At 33.5% G+C, this 18,712-nt stretch overlaps 1 long non-coding RNA gene across 1 annotated transcript in view; it reads left to right on the forward strand.

Annotated features, from left to right (window-relative positions):
• Positions 1–1,138: 1,138 nt before the first annotated feature.
• The window catches only part of LOC114458792 (uncharacterized), a 56,822-nt gene continuing 39,248 nt past the window's right edge, over positions 1,139–18,712 (forward strand). The window contains exon 1 of the long non-coding RNA XR_003673149.1: positions 1,139–1,200. This is a non-coding gene — a long non-coding RNA (uncharacterized LOC114458792). The remainder of the gene's footprint in view (positions 1,201–18,712) is intronic.

Raw genomic sequence — 18,712 nt, forward strand, 5'->3', positions numbered from 1 at the left:
GTTGAATATCCACAGAAACGCCCCAAAAACCATCCGTTTATCATCCAAATAAAACATAAATATCACCTTTAACCAACGTTAAACTGTTTGATCACAAAGTTAGTTATTTTATAATCTCACAATCAGCGGAAAAATACTCAACCTGGCAACCACTCTCAACTTTTGCGCTGACGTCACAACCAGCGTTTTTTAGCAACTTAATTGACAAACCAGTCAGAATAAATGTGTTTAATGGTGATTTAAGAGTGAATAAAGTAGTTACAGCCTGAAGGATTTGGTCTGTGGATGATTTAATGGATTTCAGAGCAAATTTGTTGAGTATAAATTAATTCATGAATAAATTATTGGTTTGTTCTCAGAAACAATATATATTTTAGATTATTATTGTACGAGCAGTGAAAATAAAGTCACTGTGTAGATCACATTAAATCCAGAGTTGCTTTTGCCTTGTTTTAAAAAAAAATGTTATTTAAATTATTATTATTATATTATATTTTTTAAGGAAATTTCATTACCATAATGTTTTTCTTCTTCCTTTGAAAATAAATTCTTTTTTTTTTTTTTTTTTCACAAGTTATTAACTCTGATTTTAGTAAAAACATTCTGATGATATATTTGTGTTTGCTGAAAGCTAAAGAAAGTCAATTTAAACTGTTAAATAATATCTACACATGTAATGATTTCTTACATCAAATGTTTATTAAATGAGATCCTTTATTCGTCCCACAAGAGGAAATTTGTATTTCAGTTTTATCTCCGTCCAAGAAACATTAAAACACAATCACATAAAACATGGAGGACAGGAGGTATATTTATATTTACAGTAAGACAGTTGAGTTTTGTTTTGTTTTTGTTTTGTTTACATGTAAGTATGGTACACTCAAAAGATGTAACCACATTTGATATTATTTTATAAGTAATTGTTTTGATGCCACTTATTATTATTATTATTATTATTATTATTATTATTATTATTATTATTATTATTATTATTATTATTATTATTATTATTATTGTGTACTTAGTAAAAGTAGTCCTGTATAAATACTATTGTAGAGGAGCGGAACCTTCGGCACTATAGATTGCAGTTCCCCGGTTACATTAGTGTGGACTCACTTCCTGTTTCCGCTCATACGTAATCTGGGAGAAGACGAGTGTGCATCGTGGTTCCTACTCTAACACTCTACATGTACTTTACAGGTTAGTGCTTGGTTTAAAACAACTGTTAATGAAAGCTTTAGGCTTTGCATTACTTATAAGTCACTTTGTTTTGATAAGTTGTGCAACTTGTGATGTCAGTTTTATAGACTTTAACAGCGGTAGAGCCGAGCCGCCTCGCCACGGTAGTCTCGCGATATTTAGTGTAATTCCCGCTATAGTTAAAGGTATTGTGGACGATGTTTAAAAAAAGAAACGCTCTCTCCACATTTAAAAAAAAAAAAAAAAAAAAAAAAACGAGCCCCGTTTTCCTCGTGCACAGCTCTGTTTACAAGTTGGTGTGGACATCGGTCATACAAGCTTACCTTATAAAAGAAGATTTGCACTTTTCCCACTATGTCAGACTCTCCACCGGTAAGTGAAAATCTATTTTCAAAGGACCCGGTGCGCACCGGGCACGAGCATGTACGACGGCCTTTAGTAAACATGATTGACAATTAGGAGGACCAATAGTCTTGATGATCCACCCGGAAGCTAAACATCGTCTACAATACCTTTAATATATGTAGCTAGAGGCACCGAAGGGTAACTGAATTTTGCACTATTTACATGGAAACCTATAGCACATTAAAGCTGCAGTATGTGTCAATTTCTGTTGTTACAATAAGTCATCTGGAAATGTAATAAGCAGTTGTTACATATGGTTTTGGATAACAAAAGATGAGTGAACATGGAATTGCACTTTATTTTGATTTAATTCATCATTGTTTGTACTGGATATTGAAAGCACTGAACTGTATTATTATAAATGAGCTTCAAAGAGAGAATTAATATACGCAATCTGGGAAAAGACGTGTGGAGCCTGGTTCCTACTCTTATACTCTACTTGTACTTTACAGACATTCTCTTTGTTAACGTGGACGCCGTGCCAGCCGGGGCCCGTAACATAAGCACACAAATATGGTACAGATTTCATTACAGGATTACATTTTTGGTCTGGATTCTGGTTTTCAGATTAAGTTTGTTATGAAGTAAAGTTTTATTTTTGTAAAACTACATTTTTCATTCACAAAAGTATATATTTAAAGCTGCTTTCACATTTTCTAAATGAGTTAAACATGTTTTTAACTCATTTAGTTAGTGGTCAAAAGTTTTAATTACAGTTTTTCCAATTCTTAATATAATTTACATAATGTACAAATATTTTAAGTGCCAAAAAATACAAATATAATATAAAGACAGGGATACAAAGTGGTGGATTGAGCGGTGCTGTTCTAATCTACTCCCAGACAAAAAAAATTAAACATGCCTGTGGCACACACACACAGCCTACTCAAAGGGTAAACAAATAAATAAATAACAAATAAATTTTTTTAACTAAAATTTGATAAATAAAAACCGTTCTTATCTACAAATTCGATGAATCGATTAAATCGATTTTTTGCCCAGCCATAGCTAGAGGCACAGGAGAGTAACTGAGTTTTGCGCTATTTACATAGAAACCTACAGCACATTAAAGCTGCAGTATGTGTAAAATTCTGGTATTACAATCAGTCATCTGGAAATGTAATAAGCAGTAATTACACATGGTTTTGGATAACAAAAGATGAATAAATATAGAATTGCATTCTATTTTGACTTAATTTGTCATTGTTTGTACTGGACATTGAAATGTATTGTAAATGAGCTTCAAAGAGAATTAATTTACACAATCTGGTAAAAGACAAGAGTGCTGTGTGGTTCCTACTCTTACACTCTACATGTACTTTCCAGTGTTTTGCAGACATTCTCTTTGTTAACGTGGTCACCGACCGGGACTCGTAACATAGGCAGGACCCTAAAAGCTCATCCTGTACATTGCTTTGGTTAAAGACTTATCTTTTAATATAACCATTAGTAAGATAATGTACTTTCATGTGATTAACTGAATTTATAATGTTCATGTTTTTAAAAAAATATTTGAACAGATATGGACAAATCAACACGAAGGGGAAAAAACCCAAGATTTATTAATTGTAAGATTATTATACATTAATATTACCTTGTTCTGATTACATTTTCCTGCATGGTGAAACACATTTATTAGCTCTTATTAGGGGTGGGCGATATGGGAAAAACATCATATCACGATTTTTTATTTGTAAAATCACGATCATGATGTTTTTATTTCAAATCATTAAGACTATTTTAAAGTTATTCACTAATAAAACAAATAAATTCACCTTCTTAAAACTGTCGCCATAAATTAGAAAAAATGAATAAAAGATCATTTTCTAATAATTTTTAAAAATGTATGTAAGTTATTTATCAAACTGGTTCCAAGTACAATTAACATCAAACAAAAAGGCTGACAAGTTATTTTAGTCTCAGTCTTTTTACTTTGTTTAACTAAAGTGGTGTAGCATTAGCATCACTTGCTACATAACAAGGCATCATATCAGTCTAGTGATTTGTTTGTTATTGAGTAACACACTCATAATAATAAAATCCTACTTTAAACAGTGTTTAAACGCCTCATTTCACACAGTTTATACAATCATATCCTTTATAAGATAAAACGTTACTGCTTTGGTTACATTAGGCCTGGGTGATATTACGGAGCGTATTTCTGACCTGTTTAAGCACTTAATAATTCTTTGGTGTCTGTAATGCTGACATGCTGACTAGTAGTGGTGCAACGGATCAAAAAACGAACGGTTCTGATCGTATCACGGTTTTGATTCACGGATCGGATCATTTTTCTGATCAGCAGAAAAAAAAGAAAAAGACCAGACGAATAACTTTACTCTCCATTTATTTAGTAGAACACTTAGTGCAACATTTCTCTGCTCATTAAATACAAACATTTAACTTGGTGTCAATCCAATGCTTAAATAATATTTTTAATCATATGAAGTGTAATATAAGGCATGATACATCATCCTTTAAACAGGTGATTACCTGTAATTACTATACACATAAGTGTATGGAGAAAAAAAAACAAGTTATGACACCTTCTTTTTTAAACATGGAGAGTGAATTAAAAACTAGTTTATGTCCACATCATCAAAAAGAATGAAAGAAGAAAAAAAAGCAGATCTGAGTTTATAATTTAAATTTCCTACAATAGTCAAGGATGGCCATCTGGACTAGAGCTAATATTTATTTAATAAGAGCTTTAAAAGACATGGATGGAGACATGACGACATTCTTACGGACTTATTACGCACACAGAACTGTTCCTTTCTCTGCCTCCCTCTGTGTGTGTGTCTCTCTTCAACTCTCACACAATCACACACAGATACACAGCCAGGAGCGTGAACTACACATGCGTGGGTACGGTCGTTCTGTTGCGTGCGTGCGCGCGTGCGCGCACACGGACGTCGCAAATGGAACAGGCTTCATCGAGGCATTACTAATAATGATTTTAAAAAAAATAAATATTTCTTCCGTCAACCAATCCGCAGACCACGTGTGTGCCGAACCGTTCTTCTCTGTTCTGGTGGGTTAAAAACATCCGCCAGAAACGTGTCCGTCTGTAATACCGGTCCGTCGGAAACACTTCCTTTGTGGCCATTTTGCATTCGTGTTGTGACCTTTTTGCGTTTGTGTTCATTTCTTTAAATGCATTCACCTGACACTGTCCAAAGTAATATTTATGCATCATATTGGCTCTCATTATGATGAAATCACTTTTTATCAATAATTTACAGTTTTTTTAAAAACAGAACATCTTTCTGTGTCTTTTTAAGAGATATACAGTATTTGTTGTGTGGATGGGAAGTAGCAGGTTATAGACCAGAAATGAGGGTGTTTTATATTGACTGTTTTCTGTTTCCATCTTAACATATAATGTCTATGTTTCCACAGGAGAATCAACAGCAGTGTAAATGACATGGATGACAGCACTGCACAACAACAGGTCAGTGTAGCTGCTCTCCACCTATTTTAACAACTGTACTGGCTGCACAACATGCTATATTAGCCAATCATACACAATAATGCTTTGGTCATTTTTTAATCCTTCACTTTCATAAAAACACAATCCTAATATCACACAGTGGTAAATGAAGTAAAATACACTTAATATGATGCTACTGATGACTTTTGTGTGTCTTGTTGCTGAAATGTGATATAAATAACCTTTTCTTACGTTGCCTAAATATAAATCCTTCATTTAAAACCTGACTCACTGATCATGTGACAGTACATTTATCTCCCTGGTCCAGTATAAGAATTCACATCAACAGTCAGACGACAACTATAATGTAACAGTAATGATTTCATCTCCTTCCTAAAATCACCAGTTCTACAGATCAGTAAATGAACAATTATCAGTTGTATAATGATCCATGCATGCTTTAGAAAAGAAGGTACCACATACAATCATCACCATCAATCTATGATCAGCTGAATCTATACACATGATCAGTGTGAGTGAGTGAGTGATGTCAGTGTTTCTAAGGTGAGTGTGATATGATGAGTGAGTGAGTGAAGGACAATTGTTATTTGTTCATCTGTCTTTGTGAGTGGATCATTTCTCAATGACTGGTGTTGAAATCATTGATGTCTCATGTTATTTTATTTTTCTATTGAGATCATAACCAGAGCATTGAGGCCATTTTATGTCATTATATTCCTATGGAAATATTTTATCATCTTTAAAGTTAAGAAGCACATCAACATGCTGATGAATAGTTGACTTATAACTAGCGTATTGTAGTTTAATGAGATTTGCAAAATGTTTTAATGTTTTAGTGTCAATATTAAGTTTTCAAACAGTGGCTGAAATAACAGGTCATTTATTTTATATCATTTTAAAAGATGTAACAAAAATGTTTGAAATAACAGGTTATAGGTATTTTATTTTTATTTTTATTTTGCAGAAATTCTGTACTTGAATTAACTTAACAGTAGCATAACTTAACATCTGCATTGTTTCACCTCATGAATTAAATTCAGAGGGTCCAGCTCTGATAGTGGGGTCTCCTAACCCTCTTCCCCTGGTCAGGGGTCTGTAACCTTTACTCTACAAGGAACCATTTAACCTCATCTCACCTGGATTAAAGTCCTCCTGGAGCCATAAATGCCTTCTCTATGAAGACAATACAGTGTATTACATTATATACAGTTATAATTATATAGAATAATGTTTGATTTAATTTGATTTGATTTTTTTATTGATCATGTAAATAAAAACCTAAGAACAGCTTAAAATAAAATAAATCAACATCAAGAAATAAAACAGTATCTTGCATCTTCAAATTCTTACACATCTCAGTTTACATGAACATAGAGCTCGGCCATTTTGCCTAAAAAAAAAACTCAGATTTTTAAAAAGAAAAAATTCAAGTTTCGATTTGATTTTCAATATTTTTTTAATGCACTTTAAAATGAGTGCAGACATCAGATTTATTGTCAAAAGTGCAACTTTATTTCTGTGATTGTCCTCAAGAGTTAAAATGCATAGAATAATCTCAAAATAAAAGTAAATAAGGCTGTTATTCAACAATTTCAAACTTTAATCCAGGTTTAAGCAAAAGTGCAACAACAACTTCACAGTAGCTTAAATTTTCTGATTAAGAAATTATAAAACTACATATTCTATAACATTACAGTTAAAAAAATAATAAACTCTTCCCTTAGCATCTCAGCATAGTGTGAATAAAAAATTGAACATGCCTGTGGCACACACACACATATAGCCTACTCAATGGGTAAACAAATGTAAACAAAGAGGAGGCGGGCTCACATCGGAACGTGAAAAAGTCCAAAAAAAAACTGTTGTGGGAAAAAAATAATTAAGAAAAAATATATAAATAATAATTGAAACTCAAATTTTCTAATTAAAAATTGTTTTTATCTACAAATTTGATTAATCGATTAAATTGTTTTTTTTGCCCAGCCCTAGTCTGTAGGTGTTGCAGGAGGTGAAGTAGGAAGGTGCTGAGTCATTGCACAACTTGATTTATTTTAGTTTAACAAATTGTTATATCATGATTTTATTTGTCATTAATCATTAATAGCCTCTGTAAAAAATAACTATTTATTTCAATAGTTTTTTTTAAAGCTATAAGGAGCCATTGCATAGAGTCAAAGAGCCACATTAGGCTCCAGAGCCACAGGTTGCAGACCCCTGTCCTGAGAGAACCACAGCTGAACATCTGGCCTGGCTTTTACTTCATGACTCGAGCTGTTGGTAAAAGCAAAGTCAAATCAAAGACCCGCCCACAGCAAGGGATGTCGGCGGGTCATTCTGTCCAGGCTGACGAGTTGATGGCTGATCACACAATTCCTGCTTGTAGTCACTATGTATTAGCAGGCTCGAGGAGTAACGGATTACAAGTAACAGTGTTACGTAACCAGGATACAAAAAACATGTAACTGTAATCTGTGACAGTATATTAAAAATGTGTAATCAGATTACATGTTGTTTTTTTTATAAAAACGGGGATCATTTTGAGGGATTACATTTTAAAAGCAAGCAGAATATGCATCTGTGTTGCATCGAAAGCTCTAAATAAAACCAATAGAAGCTGATTTTTCATCAATAACTTTAATGCACTTTGTGTTTTAATTAGATAAAATATTTAATGTGACTCTTCTAACAGCTCAGTTATAGGCCTGTACAACATTATTTAATGTATGAGTGGGGTCAGGTTAAACTATTTTATTTTATATTTAGTACGGACATTCCGTACTAAATAAACATTTTTTTTATTTTTAATTTATTTATTCTTTAAAGCATTAACATTAATTTATACAATTGCAATGTTTTAATTTTAGTGGTTAGTACTAGAGATGGGTGGTATTGACAAAAAAAAATTCCCGATAATTTCTAGTATTTATCACGATAACGATAAAAATCACGATAAATAAAAAAAATTCACAACTTAGTGTAAACAGGTTCCTTACAAACACAAATATGTGAATACATCAACATTAGACACATTTAAAAAGGCTACAATAACTGCTGACTCAAACAGCTCATGAGCTGATATTTTATGGAATATATTTGTGCATGTGGATCACTATTAGTGTTACTGTATGTAATTCATTTATTTCCTCACTTGAAATATAATTATTATTATTAAAAAAATCACAAATAACTTCAATAGTGTTTTTACTGCTGATGAAATATAATTAAAAATATTGCATTTCACAAGTTGTGAATGTTTCATCATTGATTTGACTTTGCTTTTATCGACAGCTTGAGTCATGAAGTAAAAACAATGTCAAAACGCAAATGGAAAAGACAAAGACAAAATGAAAAAAGCAAAATGGAAAAAGAATGACTTCATTTGTATATTTTTTCATTATTGATTCTCTTTATATTTCCACATGCATTTCATTTTAATTTTGGCTTTCCTGTGATTCCATAGAATCTAACATTTTATTATGTCTTGCTGCCTGTAGATTAGTAGGAGGGCATGGGGAGGGACCACACCACAGCTCTGCCCAAAAGGTTTTGTAAGGATGTGATTGTTATCACAGTTTTAAAGGCTTTAATGGAGGTCATAGTAACCTGTAGACAATAGTTGATGCTAAAGATAAACAATCAAACACACAAAGAACGTCTAACACCGTCATTCACTCACACTTCCCTGTGGGAACAGAATGTAAGACACTGTGACTCTTTCTTCACTTATGCACCGCCCATTCCCCAGCCTTCCAGCCAATCAACACTCAGAACACATGTAACCAAAACTCACATTGACAGAGAAAGCTGCATATAAACATGAGGCCTTAATGACCATGGGAAATCGTAGTTGTTCCCTGTGCTCCAGCAGCAAATGATGAGAATGAGCCACAAAAATAAGTGAAAAATGAAGTTTTCTTGAACTTTACTGTTCACAGGAATTTAAAAGTATTTTCTTAGATTTACCAAAGACCTGACTTATTACACTTTAAGACAATTCAGAATTATTTTAATTTCTGGATGTTTGCTTTTATTTACAATTATTTATTTATTTTTATGGTTGTCTCTTATTATACAGTTAGATTTGTTGTGCAGTCACTGGAACATTAGAACAAAACCTTTGTGAGACTCAAAGGAATGAGAATGTGTTGAGTTTACAATGTGTCTGTTACCACTTTATTTACACAGCCTGTTCTGTGCTTTGAATTGATTTAAGTCATTGCAGTTTTGGTGTGTGATCTGACGATATTAGATCATTAAGGATTAAAACATGACGACGATCTCCCAAATCACAGAGATCTTAGAACCATCTGTAGTTCGCATTTTAACCCTTGCGGTGCCTTGTCTGTGTCATATGTCTGTGGTCCATACACAGAACATCCAAAGGTTTTTTTATTTGCCAAATCACACCGTTTACTAGTCAGCATGTCAGCATTACAGACATTACAGAATTATTAAGCACTTAAACAGAGCAGAAATACCCCCCCCAGTGCACAGACACACTCCATCAGTTCTGAGTGTTGAAGCACTGAGACACGTTTGAGGAAACACTGCATGTATTTCTCTTCTCTAACTAACTCTCTGTTGCTCCACAGTAACAGAGCTGCTGCTGCAGCTCAATGGGCTGTTAACACTTTCTTAAAGAGACAGTGTCCTGAATGTGATTTACTTTAAAAAGGACTTTCAGCCACTCAGAGCTGCCCTGAAAGAAGCAATGCTACAGAATTAATAAAAGGGTCTTTGTGGCAATTTTCTCCATCGACTTTGGGCCATTATTGTTTTTCTTGTAAAACTATTAATAAAAATAAATGGTTTATATCACCTATTGCCATTTTAGGGAAAAATAGAGAGAATGAATATTGGTCCATATCACCCAGGCCTAATGTAACCAAAGCAGTAACGTTTTATCTTATAAAGGATATGAATGTCTAAATTGTGTTAAATGAGGCATTCAAACACTGCTTAAAATAGGATTTTATTAATGAGTGTGTTACCTTAATAACTAATAGAAATCACTAGATTGATCTGCTACCTGGTTATGTAACAAGTGTTGCTAATGCTAATGCTACACCACACAAAGTAAAAAGACTGTGTGACTAAAATAACATGTCAGCCTTTTTGTTTGATGTTAATCGTACTTGGAACCAGTTTGATAAGTTGCTTACATACAATTTAAATGATCTTTTATTCCTTCTTTTCCATTTAGGGCGATGATTTTAAGTAAGTTTGTTTTATTAATAAATCACTTTAAAATGGTCTAAATTATTTGAATGAAAAAAACTGTGATAAAATTGATTGTGATTTTCAAAGAAAAAATCATGATATGATATTTTTCCCATATCGCCCACCCCTCTGCTCAGGTCATGTTCACTGTGGTCGGTTGGCATGCAGATATCTTGCAGTGAAGAAGAGATGCTATGCTAGCAGACAGAGCTCATAGAAAAACATGACCTTTACAGATATTCACGTAATATTACCGATATTTTTTTGGTGCTAAAGGGGTAAGGAATCATTTATGAACATGTTTAAAAGTAGAAGGCGGCCAGATAGAAAGTATTAGCAGATTACGCCCGCCGCCAACTCTTCTGGATAGCAAATTTAAATTTTCACAGTATCGATGTGAATCATGATACCTATGAATCGATTTTTAACTGCCTTACGATTAATCGTTACATCCCTAATGAGATTCAATTATTAATGTAATTATTCAAGTTTTTACTAATGCACCAAGATAAAGCTGTAGTTTCTACTATTTACATCATTAGTTTTAATGAGAATGTTTTCCATATCCAAGTAAAATTGGTACTGCTTGATATCCTTTAATCAATCAAAAGTGAATCTTGAATCAAATCGAATCGGTTACTTGTTATTCAAATCGATACCCAGCCCTAATGATACTGATACCATTGCTATTTTTTATCACACCACAGTATGACCGTATTACCACCCATGCCTAGTGTGTGTGTGGAGTGAATTTCTCCCTGACACGGTGTCAGTTTGGGCTGAAACTTTTTTTAACAGCTTCCACATACAGTAGTGGTGTAACAATACATTGATCCACATCAATTAATTAATTAACGATCCATTTACATTGATGCACAATGAAGACATGGATAAACATCGTCATCTTTAAGATACACCTTTATTTTGAAATAAACATACGTCCCTGCCACTATTTCCTGGTTGGAAATAGACTGTAGCTCCGGTGTTAGCCCCGCCCCATCGCGACCAATAAATGAATGATGAACCTTTTCCATCAGTGTTATATGGTTGGGTTTAGATCTAAACTTGTCATGTGGCAGTAGATTAATGCCCTACATTACCTACATGACATGTGACCTTTAATCTACAATAGTTTAATGTAGGGATGTTCCATTCTGATATAGATATCTGATACTAGTCCAATATTAGCAAAAAAACTATTATCACATTATATAGGCCTGCATCTAAAATGTGTGATATAAACACTCTGATCTAATCAGTTCATTCCATACTCCGCTCCAGCTTTTCTAATTAATAGGTCAGTTTTTTTCTTTTTCTTTTTTTCCTCAACGTTGCAGAATCGGTGAAGTTAAACTGTTTCCACTGAAGACCTTCATTTTCCTCCACATCATGTGATCTCTGAACAAACTGATCATTTTAGTCAATTTCAAAGTGATGACACTGCAAAGGATGGATGAATATTTCAAGATCCTTCATGTTCATTCTGTCTCTTCTATCCTTCAGGTGGAGCTGATTCCATGTTGATGTTACAGGTGAATGGAGGATTGTGGAACCACTCAGCCGTGACGGCAAACATGGACTCCTCAGAAAAGGTGAGAAATGAGTGGAACAAAACCAGTGAATGTAGAACCAGTGAATGACACCATTATGGGTGTACTCATACTGCCAGCTCAGGCTGTTTCAAGCATACAGCAGGAATCCCCCCTCCCTGTCCCTTTTCTGGTACGGTACAACGGACGTGATCACCAGCTCAACTCGGTTTCCACAGAGAAACACATCTCGTTCATTTACGACACACATGGCATTACGTCATCATTAAGCGACTCTGTTCATACCTGTCAAGTTTTGGATTTGAAAATAAGGGAATTTTTCTGGCGTCCACTACGAGCCGTCCCACCCGCCCAACCGAGCTCCAGTATTTTATTTATTTTTTTCCGGAAAAAAAGATATATAATACAAAATAAATACTAATGAATAAAAAAACAAAATTAAACAAAAACGTATGTCAAAAATAAAGTAAGATACAATTAAAAGGTTGATATAAATTGTAGTGACAGTGATTATTCTGACTGCTCATTTTTAATTATTTATGTCATATAAAAATGTATGAGAACAACATTAATGTCACAGTCATCATATTTCCCCTCAGGGATCAATGGTTTACTGAATCTGATCAGGTTTATTGTTTAGGTTAATTTAAATTAAGTTTATCAAAACTTAATTTAAATGGTCCTGATGACATCATTCTAGACCATAATAATTACACAAAAACAAATGGAGGCAAGGATGCATCAGTTATTTCACCACTAGGGGTCAGAATATTTGACAGTATCAGAAGTTATCATTAATCTACGATGTTTCAGACTCTACAATTCCTGGTATTGATGGTCTAGTACACACATTATCAGTGCTCCCCAGAACATTTCCCTATAAAAAAACATTCCTTGCCTCACGGTGACAGCGTTTCATGTTGATTCTGTCCATTTCCGCGTTTAACCGTTTTCATTGGTCGATTCCATGATTTATAGTTCCCTATTGATGTATAGCTGCAGCTGAGGGGAGGGGCTTCACGTGTGTCTGTTTATGTCTGCAGCAGCGAATGAAGTTGTCAATTGAAACAGGTGAGGGGGAAAAAACTAGAGATGAACCATAGATATATTAAGAGATGGACATGGTGCTGTTAGTATCGATACCTTTGCGAGAAAGTATAGTATCCGATACTAACTTTTTGGTATTGACACTTTATTTAGTTTTTTGACAACACTATTCTTACCAGTGGGAAAGTTCTTGATGATATATCTTTGCTAATCACATCCGTAACGTGCATACAGCTCTGAGCACAGATATATAGAAGGTAGATGAACCACTCCTCATGAAAAAACAATGTTCAGCTCCATCCACAGTATGAAAAAAATGATTGAACCATGAAAAAAACACATTTAAAATAAATACACAAGTGAGAGGAGGGGGGTGCAAGAAAAGCCCCCAGGTCTATAGAGCACTGGAGGAAACCCTGACCCACAAGTTGAGAATTACTGCTCTAAACAACTGACAGTCTGTAGTAGGTCTCCATCTACTACACCAAATATATTAACAAAACATATTTTTCTGTGTTTTGAAGAATTGTCATTGACATAATCATTATTATTTATCATTAACTTATTCAAATATCATTCAACTACATGAAAACAGCAGATCATCAGTATTAAGTCCCTCTCTAACTACTACAGATGAGATTGTAATAAAATACTGTTTAATGGTTTTTTAAATAATTTTTATTTGTAAATGATCATAAAAAATAGAATAACTTAAAAATGACTTCTTTAACAGTTACTGTAATAGGCTGAAAACAACCAACAGTCTGTATTATATCTCTCTATCCACTACAGCAAAGATATTAATAATAAAACACTCTGATTTTCTGATGGTTTTTATTGATTAAATAGCCTTAAATACTGTCATTAATCAGCAAGAACTTTTTTTAAAAAAAAATTACTCTCGTAGCATGAAAATAACTGACAGTCTTTATTAGGTCACATCTACACACACCTCTACTACACCAAATATATATATAGAAAAACACTAAAATATGATAATAATCAACTAAAAATATAACTTTTTTTCATTTAAAAATGATCGTGTTGATGTTTTGAACCCAGTATATCGTATGGTATTCTGCAAATTAAATACGATTAAACATTTGATTTATATTAATTAATTTATAAAACAAGTAAAAGAAACATCTCATTTTCTATATTCATAAAAAGATCATTTATGAAAAGATTTTTAGCTTGTGCTAGTAAGATGATTATCATTATGCAGATCTATCCTAGAATTTAATGTAACTAGAGACAGACCTGATAAAGGTAGTTTATGGTTTTCATGGTAATAGAGTGACCTTTGAATAATTTATTGGTAATAATTACATTATTAATTAGTGATGCACCAAAAATCTGACCAAACATGATGTTATAAAGACGTGAGTAAACAACGCAGTCAGTGCACGCTTGTCTAGAAACAGACCAACTTGTCTGTGGACTCGTGGAGCGTCTGTATTTAATACATGTGAGCACTACAGAGTTGATGGAGCAGTAAGTGTGTTTTATGTGTGTGTGTCACTTAGACACTGTAGTTACATGTAGCCCTCCATTAACACAGACCTTTAATACATCACAACTGTACTTGGTCCACGTTATAAACATCATTACTCTGATAGAATTAAACGATGTAATCACAGCTTCAATGCATTTTGTGTTTTAATTAGGGCTGCACCATTTTCACAAAAAACCTAATTGTGATTTTTCTGACAGATATTTCGATTTGATTTACAATTTTTAAAAAGATTTCATACATTTAAAATGCATATGCGTTTTTTTTTCCCAAATTCTGTTTTCCACATCAATTTTTTAGGAATATGAATGAATTATTTCAGAAAATGTTAGTTTTTAACTCCTGTAAGGAAACAAAGTACTAATAAATTAAAAAAAAAAAACCTTAATTCCTTTTGAGCACAATTATTTTAGTTTTGTTATGTAAAATAAGTTTGTAATATGCTGCTCAAATGAATAAATAAATGAAAAATGAATGAATGAATGAAAAATAAAGTAGATATAATTAAAAAGAAGATATAGGTTGTATTGAGAAAGCAAAATAAAACTGTAATTTAAAATGAGTAAAATACAATTAAAAGGTAGATATAAGTTGTAGTGACATGGATTATTCTGACTGCTCCTTTTTAATTATTCATGTCATATAAAGATGTATGAGAACAGCATTAATGTCACTATATTTACCCTCAGGGATCAATGATTTACTGAATCTGATCAGGTTTATTGATTAAGTTTTGATCAACTTAATTTAAATTAACCTCATTTAAATGATCCTGATGACATCATTCCAGAACGTAATGATTAAACAAAAATAAATGTGCAAACATCACGTGTAAGAAGTGTTTTTTTCACCACTCGAGGCTAGAATATTTTACAGTATCAGAAGTTATCAATAATCTGTGATGTTTCATACTCTACAATCTCTGGTATTGATGGTCTACAACAGAACAACTTTATCCAGATGTTCTGTAGCTCTGATCAAGTGAAGCTGATTAAAGCTGAGTCATGTTTTCACGGAGCACAGCAGCGCTATGAGAAACAGACAGAGCTTCACAGACATGTTAAAGTTAAACAGACACTGGTGTCTCTGATGTAGGAGTCAGTGATGATTTGTGTAGTTTTTCACCAGGTTAGACGGTGTTTGAAACGACTACAAAGAGAGTTGGAAGGACATTTCTGCATAAAAAATGTTCTTTCCCTCACAGTGACTGTGAATTTCCGTTGTGTTCACCTGAGGTCAGGTGTAGATGTAGTTCTACAATTAGACACTAGATGGAGCCCCAACATAAGCTCAGAGATGTTGTTAGTGAGTGTTTTCAGATTTATTGAATTATTATGTTTATTTTAAGCTCCTAAAAGCACGTATTTAAGTTAGAATATAGGTCATGTTAAAGTACACAGGCTGATTCCATGTTTATATGTATTTTGACCCAAATGTAAGTTAACTCTACAGCCAAAGTGTTTGGCTTTACCAGTTTGTTTATTTAGTGACATCTTAGTCAAAATACATTAAGGTACTGTTTGATCCAATTGATATAATATATATATAGTGATTTCATAGTGTAATTTAGGTTAAAACAATGAAGAATAAAATCACAGATATGTTAAGAATAATAAATATTGGTTAAGAGTTTCAGATAAATAAGTTTACATAAATACTAAAATTAATAAATACGTTTATGGGTAAAATACATTAAAAACGTTAGACTTTAATTAAAATGGATAAAATTTGTACAGCAAAGCACATGATTTAATTTTACAAATAGAAATAGTTAAACATTGTTGGTTGATTTAAAAACATTAAATATTAAGTAGCAGAAAATTAATTTATTTAATAAATAAAATATTTAAAATAGGAAAAGCTCAGGTGGTTCATTCTTTTAAAAACATTTGATTAGAACTCATTCTTCCTTTCTCTCTTTTTCATCCTTTTCTTTAAGGTTTTAAACCTGCTACAAAACCTACAACAAAACTGAATAAACTTTTAAAAGCTGAGGTGATCTCACGTCTTACTTGTTCTCTATCCATGTTCTTTCAAGCTGGACAAGCATTGTAGAAAATAAGCTTAACAAGTATCTCGTATGGTATTCTGCAAATTAAATATGATTTAAAATTAGATTTAGATTAATTAATTGAGAAAAGAAGTAAAGGAAGTTTCTCACTTTCTACATTCATAAAAAGATCATTTATAAAAAGCATGTGTGATTTCCCTTGTTTAATTTTATGAGACATGTGCATGATAAATGTGTTTTTTTTTTTCACAAATCTATTTTATTTTGTTTGGTGTATTTTTCTGTAATGTATGTTTTTTGGAGCCATTATGTGTATTCAGAAAAAAAAGGGGAAAAAAAATTATGCCAAGATTCACGGCTCTGCCCTACAAACACTGTAAAAGTTAACGAAAATCCATGGATCTCTTTTGGTGTCCCACTTCTCTAGATGATCTGCAGTGACTTTGAACCCTGTCAGTGAAACGCCCTATGAAAAGTGTTACAATAGGACATTTGTCTCATATTAAATTATCTTCACTCTGTAGGGGGCGCTAACGTGCCAATATCCATTTTTCCACATTGAGCTGGTTTAGGGCTGGAGGTTTAACAACTGATTCACAAATGTTTGTTTCGTTCTTCTCTGTGTTTAATCTCTAACTGTTCTACAGGACTCTGGAAGCCAGAACAAAGTGACACCTCAACGCTCTCAGGATGATGAAGCTCAGCCACAACAAAGAAACAAATCTAAGAGAAAAACTTCAGAGCAAAGAGTTCAACAGCAGAGCCAAGCTGGAGTTAAAGCTAAACATACATGTGACCAGTGTGGGAAGGACTTTACCAGGAAATCATCCCTCACTGAACATCAAAGAATCCATTCTGGAGAAAAGCCATTTAACTGTGACCAGTGTGGAAAAGCTTTTACCGAGAGTTCTACCTTAATAAGTCACAAAGTCGTTCATACTGGAGTCAAAAAGTTTGAATGTGATGAATGTGGAAAGACTTTTAGTCAATCTGGAAACCTCAGTCTACATGTCCTCATTCATCGTGGAATCAAAGCTCACAGATGTGAACAGTGTGGAAAGACTTTCACACAAAGAACAGTTTTAACGAGTCACATGCAGACTCACTCCAGAACAGTGTTGTATCGCTGTGACCACTGTGGGAAAATATATAAACACAAACATACCCTCATCATCCACCTGAGATCTCACACTGGACATGAAGTGTGTCCCTGTGACCAGTGTGACAAAGTTTTTACAACATATAGAGATTTAAAACGTCACCAAACCAGCCACTCATCAGAAAGACCTCATAAATGTGACACATGTGGAAAATCTTACAAGAGGAAATCTGACCTTAATTTCCACCAACGAGTTCATGAGAAGAATGTTCTCAGATGTGATGAGTGTGGGAAGACCTTCAGCACTTCATCTGTTCTCCACTCACATCTCTGTGTGGATGGAGACATGGAGCAGGAATCATCTTCAGATCCCAGCGACACACGGATGGTGACTGAAGAACCCAGAGATCAGGCTGCACAGGATTCCAACATAAACCTGCTGTCAGCTGGAAAATGGACACCAACAGTTCAGGAAGTTGTTGATCTTTGAAGGTGTGGTCTGAAAGAAAAGATCAATACAATGATCAGTTGGAAAGGAAGCAGGAAGAAGTTTCCATTTGTTCACTTTCTATACAGGATATACATTCTATAGCTTCTGTATTCATACATGATGTATATGAAGAATGATTCACATTATTATTATTATTACACACTAATGACAGATTCTCTATCAGGGCTGTCAAACTCATTTTAGTTGAGGGTTCAAATATGGACCAGTTTGAGGTCCAAAGGGCTTCAGATTATAGAAAAACCAGCCTTAGTTTACAGTGGTATGCAAAAGTTTGGGCACCCTTGTAAATGTTCATGATTTTCCTTAATAAATAATTGGTTGTTTGGATAACAAATTCCAGTTAAATTTATCATATAGGAGACAAACACAGTGATATTTGAGAAGTGAAATAAAGTTTATTCGATTTACAGAAAGTGTGCTAGAATTATTTAAACAGAATTAGGCATGTGCATAAGTTTAGGCACCCTTGCATCTTATTGATTTTAATACTCTTAGCACTAATTATTGGAACTCAAAATTGTTTTGGTAACCTCTGTGATCCTTGATCTCCATACACAGGTGAATCCAATCATGAGTCAGGGTATTTAAGTAGGAAAATTCTAGGTGTTTCCTCTTTGCATCTTCTCTGATTAGTGGCAACATGGGAGCCTCAAAACACCTCTCAAATGACCTGAAAACAAAGATAATTCAACATCATGGTTT

Source organism: Gouania willdenowi, unplaced genomic scaffold (assembly GCF_900634775.1).
Source record: "Gouania willdenowi unplaced genomic scaffold, fGouWil2.1 scaffold_187_arrow_ctg1, whole genome shotgun sequence".
Lineage (NCBI taxonomy): Eukaryota > Metazoa > Chordata > Actinopteri > Blenniiformes > Gobiesocidae > Gouania > Gouania willdenowi.